Genomic DNA, 7,365 nt, shown 5'->3' with positions numbered 1-7,365 from the left:
AAAATTTTCATCTCTTAATTTGCAATTCCTCTAACTCTAAATTTGTAATCTATGAGCCATTTAACTGAAAAAATAACACAAAGAACTTTCACTCTACTAGGGTTTCATGTGATCTTTGAGTTTCCTTGTGTACAACTCTTTGTTTGAACTTTCCTTCTATGTTTTCCACCTGTCAAACCACATTTAGTGCAGGAATTTTTAGGCTAGTTTATAATGGCCCTGGCCAGTGGTGACCCAGTTGTTGATATTGGTGTTCACACTGCTGCTTCAGATAGCCATGGCACCTCCTCTAAACAAATGTCCTCGCAAATTCGTCTTGAAGGTTTTTCACGAGGTAATCCTGATATTATCCTTCCTTTGCAAGAATTTAATGTTGCTTGTGATTGGTTAGTAACTTGATAGGGTATTTTGTGGGTAGGACTCCTCCTGAAGCTATGCTCCAAGAACGGGTTAACAAGAGTTGGACTCCTCATGGAGTCTGCCTTGATGTTGTGCAAAACCCTACCAAAGGTTTTTTTTATTTCATTTTGCCAACTCATCTCAAGCAGACATGATGTTTAACAATGGTCCTTGGCCTATGTGCTCCTCCCTGCTTGTTTTTCAAAGATGGTCAAGAGACTTTACTGCCTCTGATGAAAAAAAGCTTAGGGTCCTTGTGTGGGTTGAGTTCCTGGGTTTACCCTTGTTGTGTTGGCCTTCTATCGAGTCTATTGCCAATACTCTTAGCAAAGTTATCACTAAGGAACATGAAAAGTTTTTTAATGCTCATCATTAGAAATGTCTGTGCATTGAGGTTGATCTCTTCAAGGATCTCAAGGATCCTATGGAAATCCATATTAGTTCTCAAGCCTTCTCTCAGAAGATGCTCTATTTGAACCTATCCAACACTTGTTATAGGTGTCAGTCAACAGAATACAAGATCAAGGATTGCCCTTTGGCTATGCCTAGCGTTAAACCCCCGTCTAAGGAGGCCTCGACTAAATCTACAGAAGGGAAAAAAAAGATGAATGGACTACAGTTGGGTGCAAGGGTAAAACTCCCTTGGCTCCAAAATAGACATATGTGACTGTTGTTTCGGTTCCTTCTACTGCCATAGAAGCACAAACTCTAGTTGTTGTAGGGCTAAAGCTAGTTTTTCTGGATTCAAACCATGGTGTATCCCATGTATCAAACCCTAGAAGTTAACAGGGGATCAAGGCAGTTGTAAGGGCTAACACTTCTGTGGTGATTCACATGCCTCCCGTGGCCTCTTCCATTACGGCCCAAAATGTACGACGTTCTCGCAGTCCTCCCGAACTTGCTGAGACACTAGAGAAAATATGAGCCATCAATCTAGAGGATTTTCCTACTAGATTCAACCAAGCTACTACTTTCCTGCAAAATAGCTATTCCTCTCTTGAGGATGAGGAAGATATGGAAGATTTTTTATGAATTTTTTAATCATGGAACATAAGAGGTCTTATAGACCTCTCCAGAAAGTACTATGTCAAGGATACCCATCATGGACTTGGTAATTTAAATTTTCTCTGCATGCAAGAGGTTAAAATTTTTGGTTTCATGTTTTCTTCTACATGTCACGTCATTTGGCCGGATGGCATTATGTTTTATTCTCAACACAAAATTGGTAGAGGTGGTGTAGTTACTTTTTTGTCACCTTGTCTTCATTCTGCTATTATTTCACATAGTTCTGACCCCACACATAGAATAATTTGGCTTGTGCTTTCTATCAACAATCATTCCTATTGAGTAGTTAATGTTTATGCTTCCAATGATGCTGTGGAAAGATCTCAATTATGGGGCTAGATGGCAGACAACTTGCCTCCAACTACTTGGGTTATGTGTGGTGACTTCAATATGGTTGAGGTGGCCTTTGACAAAGATGGCATTTTTCCTTTTCCTTGGACAACTAGGGAAAGAGAAGCTCGGTACTACATGCATAATAAATTGAGCCTTTATGATCCTAATTCTAACTGCCACTAGCATAGTGGGGTTTAGCACACTTGGTCCAACTTTTGAGTTGGCTCTAATCACATTCTAAAATATCTCAAGCGTGCTATGATTACTACACAATCTTTTTTCTCCTTTTCTAAGGATCGAGAACTACTTATCATTCCCTTGCTAGATGTGACTTTATCATACCACTATCCCATTTATTTTTACACCTCTTGGCATACAACTATATAGCGTGTTGTCAAGACTCAATTTTTTCTTAATACGTCAGTACTAACACATGCTTCCACTATTGCCCATATCTTACGTGTCTAAAACTTGGAACCACATCCGCATTCCCAAACTGGTTGGATTTAGTGGTGGAATGATGCCATCACTAGAACTACTAGATTTCTATGCATCTATGGGCAGTAGTTGGTAGTTTTCAGGCATTGGGCTTATGAATCCACTACCATGACTCTCAAAAAAGCTTCTGAAGCACTCACTCTCAACCCTTTTGACATTGATTTACAAATTTAGCTTGCCAAGTTTCGTCATGACAAGCAAGTTGCAGATAATTATACTGCTCACGAGGCCCAAATCAAAGCTCGCCTCCATTAGTTAGAGGTTGGTGATAAGGCTTCTAAAGATTTTTTCAGGCTCTTAGAGCCTGCCATAACAATTTTGGGATTAAAAAGATTAAACAAGACAATTATGTTCTTTCCAATCTCCTTGACATCCTGTAAGCTTTTGCGCACCACTACAAAAATGTGTGCTTCGCAAGGAAATTTGGTTGCTCGGGAGGAAGCCCTCAAAAAGTGTATTATTGTTACTCCAAACTGCCTAGTGGTCAAGCAATGAGCCTTCTGTGAGCAACTTCTCACCATCTGAGACCTTAAGGAGGCAATTTTTTCTATGGCTAATGACAAATCCCCTAGGTGTGATAGGTTCCTCTGTGAATTTTACATACATCTTTGGGAGACTATTGGTCCAGACCTACACAAAGTTTATCTTGAAGCCTATCATTCCAAGAGTCAAGGAGTTATTATTAACAAAGGAAACATCATATTCATACCTAAAGTTGGAGATCCCAAAGATATATGTAATTGGTGGCCCATTACCTTGCTAAATGTGTCTTATAAGATTATTGCTAAGGCAATTTCTTTCAAAATCTGCCATCTCCTCCCTTAATTGTGCGGCTAGAGTGAATTGGCTTTATCAAGTCCAGGTATATTCTTGAAAACACCATTGCTATCTAGGAGGGCATGGAGTGGGCTTGCAAGTCCAATTAGCCATTTGTGTTTTTGAAAATTGACTTTGCTAAAGCTTATGACTGAATCGAATGGCCTTTCATTTTGGCTATGCTTCAAGCTCTTGGTTTCGGCCCCAATTTTCTTCAGTTTGTAGAAATGCTTTTTGGAGATGCTAATGCTTGTATTACTATCAATAGCTCTCAATCTAAAGCCTTTGGGCTCTTTCGTTCCATCTGACAAGGTTGCCCTCTGGTTCTAACCTTATATGTTCTCGCTACTATAGGTTTTGGATACTTGCTAGCCCACTTTGTTTCTTCTGGTTTGGTGCATGACATTTATTTACCAGATTCCTCCTCCCAGTTGGTCAATGGTCACTTTGCTGATGATTTCTTTCTCACTTTTTAGAGGATGTTGCAATGTCTGGATACTTTTTGTCAAGCTTTTGCTCTGCTATTCAATGGCACAAAACACTCTGTTATCGGCAATATTTTCTTCCAACACCACCATGGCTTGACCAGTTCCAATGGAAATGGGTCACTCACGGGGAGATCTTTTAAATTCTGGGCATTTCTTTTGCCTTTCAAGCCTTGCTAGTTGATTTGTGGAATGTTGTGCTTATCAAGATTGAAAGAAGCTTGACTATTGGCTTACTAAACCCCTTTCTCTTGTGGGGAAATTCTAGATTTGCTCAAAGGTTCTGGCAGTTATGCATGTTTATTATTCTTCCTATTGGCCCCCCTCCAAAGCCTCTTATATGAAATTAGAGAGATTACTTTGTGACTTTCTTTGGGCTTTTGGCTCTAACCATCATGGCTTCCATAGAGTGGCTTGGGATTATTGTTGCCTCCCCAAAGATTTTGGAGGCCTTGGCCTTCTTTCCACTCAAAAGAAAGGGCTTGCTCTTTATGCCAAATGGATCATTTGTGCCATAACTAGAGATGAAGCTTGGAAAGTTTTGGCTCAACATTGCATTTCTTCTGGCTTTCCTACCAATAGACCTGTATAGAAGGGGATTGGCTTTCAAACCCTTCTTATCATGCGGGAACCTATACACATACATGGCTCTTTTGTTATCAAGAGCATCTAGAAAGCTTGGGAAGTTGTCAAGCCTTGGCTTTGCTAGTTTGGTGATGGGTTCTGAGATGGACTCTCTTTGAATCAACAAAACATTTGGTGGTCTCCTTTGTTTGCCACCTAGGGTATCCCTTTGGCCAAGACTCAAGGTGCTTGTGCTCTGCATTTTTTTTAATGTGGCATCAAGACCCCTAAGGACCTCTTTTCCAGGGTCACTATGAGCCTCAAATCATGGGAAGATATGCAAGTTTAGTTTCGTCTTGCCCATTTAGATTGGTAGACTTTTGACTTGTTGGTTGCTGCAATTCCAGATCATTTACTTCATAAGGTGGGTATTTAGTCTATTTGTCCTTGATGGACTGACTAGAAATGGTATCCTGCTACTCCCTTCACTAGCTATAAGCCCAACTTGGGATATTGTTGGCTTTCTCCCCATTTGCCGAAGGTAGATACTCTTAACTAGCACTGGCATTTGTAGTCTTCTCTCTCTTAGTGGAGAAAGCATTTTGACACTATTTGGAATGCCATTACAAAGCCCAAGATTGCCCACTTTTCTCGGTGTCTAGTTTTTCAAGGTTTTCCCTTGGGCCTTGACTCAAACATATTGGGGTTCTGAATCCTCGATGTCCTTTATACAGGCAACCATAGATGTTTTTGCATCTCTTTTGGTTCTATAGACATGCTCAATAGTATTGGAATTGGATTCATTATTTTTTTCAGCTCTTTCACCTAGAAACCTTTTCTTGGCATATGGTTATTTTGGGTGATTCCCCCAAGTTTCCCAAGAAGTTTACCCATATTTGGCATACCTTTAAGATGGAGATTTTGTTTACATTATAAAAAGATAGGAATGCCATTATTTTTACTCACAGTTTTCCTGACATAAATGTCACTATGTACACTAAAGCATGTATTTGTAATAATGTAATGATGTTGATTCAAATACAAGCCAACAAGGTGGCTCTAGAGGTGGCCCACCTCTAAGAGCTACTTAACCACTGGGGTAATGCTCCCTATACGATTGCCAAAATTCCACCCAATGTCTTTGTTGACACTACTCTGCCCAGGGGTCGCTGCTTGCACATGCCTCACTCATAGGCTTCCTGTTACCACTCTCCCAATGGTGGCAATGGTGGTTGGGGTCATCGCTCGATTTCTTTGCCCCGAGGTGGCATAGGGTCGTCTCTAGGCCCGATGGCTCCCCTAGTTGGTGCTCAGCGTATTATACTTGGTAAATGGCCCATTCACCTAGATCTAGCCATCTTTCCCTCGAGGATTGATAACAAGGATGAAGCTCAAGCCCTCGATGATGTTGTTGATGGTTGGACTATTCCCAGCCCACCTACCAATCCCAAGGATGACTGGGGACTCCATGATCGAGATGAATCACCACCCTCAGCGGGCACTGCTTTGGCAGCGTGAGGATGTTTCTTATAAGTTTTTTTGATGAATAGTTGTTGATTCTAACTGAGGCCGTGTAAACTTTCGCGGGGTGATCTTGTATCCCTCGACCCTTTTTTGTGAATTGTAAACTTAGAATGTTATTAATGCTAATAGGCATTCTACAATGGCAGAATGGGGGAGTGAGATGGTGTGAGCGTGTTAATGTTAACTTCTATTCTTCTAGGTTAAATTTGACAACCCATCTACATGTCAAAAGTTTAAATTATTATAAATAGAATATACTTTTACAAATAATTTAATAAATAGAACATAAAATATTTGTTTAAATTATAATATTTGTAGATATAAATCATCCATTTTTTAAGAAATAAAAATAAAAAGCTTAAATTAGTAAAAAACTAAATAAATGGAGATAAAGGAAATATAAATAATTTTAGATATAGTAAATTAAATTATAATTATTTTGTAGTAGATATCTATTAGCATTTCTTTATATAGATTTATTTAAGATATCTATACTAGTTTATTAGTAGAAAAGAAAATTCATCAAATTTTTTTTTTTGTAATCTACAAAATTTATTAAGCCGAGAGGCTTCTACAATGGGAGCAGATTTTGTTGTAAACAATTTAACATTTAAAAAAAAAATGATAGGCAATATCCAGTATGATAATGAACAGTTCCTTTCGCCCATCCCATTATTGCATTCATCCGTTTATGGAATATGAATTGTTTTCTAAAATAATATATTAATAATGGCGACACTGCATAGTGGAAGAAGTTTCTAGAATTGTTCTCGCGGACAACAGTTGAGAGCTGTGATACCTTGCTGGTAATATGCAGCCTGCAGAACAATATTTTTTATGCTATGCGGTGTGCGAACAAGTGGCATTCCCTTTAAACAGATTAAACGCTTCCCTTGCCAACTTATTTCCTCTGTAAACATTCTTCACAAATCTACAACTCTCTCGAATCCTCTCATCCCGTCTATAAATTGAAACCAATCTTTTGAGCCGGTCATCACAAAGACAATTTACATCATTTTGTACATTTACAAGCTCTACAAATTTCAACCTCTTTTCATATTTATTTGGTAAAAAAAAGGCTCTGACTCCTTTTTTTGGAAGAGGCACAGATGCATGGGATCCATGGGAAAAGAGCCTCTTTGATCCATGGCTTCCCATTTCTTGTGTGTGGGATGCCATGGATTTGACTGTCTCCACAACGACTTCTTCATTTTTCAAGGGACACCATGGTCGTGGCCAACACAAGGGTTGATTGGAAGGAAACCCCTAAAAGCTCATGTCTTCACCATAGATTTGCTTGGTAAAATATCAATAATCCATTTGCCCCCTTTTCTAGGTTTATTATGTTCCATTCTAGTAGTTTTTCTTAAAAATTTGTTGCACGGCTGAGGAAGGAGGATTTGAAAATCGACTTGGTGGATCAAACTACCTTGTGAATAAGCGGGGAGAGGCACAAAGAAGAGGAGGAAAAGATGGATCAGTGGCACTGTGTTGAGCATTCTAGTGGGTGATTTATGAGGCAATTCTATTTGCCGAAAAATGTGAATGTGGATAGCATTTCGGCAACGCTGAGAACTGGGTTTTAACTATGAATGCTCCCAAAACGCACTCTGATGGAGGCAACAGTGGCAATGTAAAAAGCATTTGCTTAGATAATGAATGTATTAGATTTTGGTATTAG

The 7,365-nt window shown here is 39.2% G+C and overlaps 1 pseudogene; it reads left to right on the top strand.

The window, feature by feature from the left end:
- Nucleotides 1-213: 213 nt before the first annotated feature.
- Nucleotides 214-7,365, top strand: LOC149535364 (18.1 kDa class I heat shock protein-like; annotated as a pseudogene).

Source organism: Cupressus sempervirens, chromosome 10 (genome assembly GCF_028749045.1).
Source record: "Cupressus sempervirens isolate cs-2001-9-10 chromosome 10, ASM2874904v1, whole genome shotgun sequence".
Lineage (NCBI taxonomy): Eukaryota > Viridiplantae > Streptophyta > Pinopsida > Cupressales > Cupressaceae > Cupressus > Cupressus sempervirens.
Note: the sequence above shows the minus strand (reverse complement) of the source record. Positions and strands in the feature narration are given on the sequence as shown.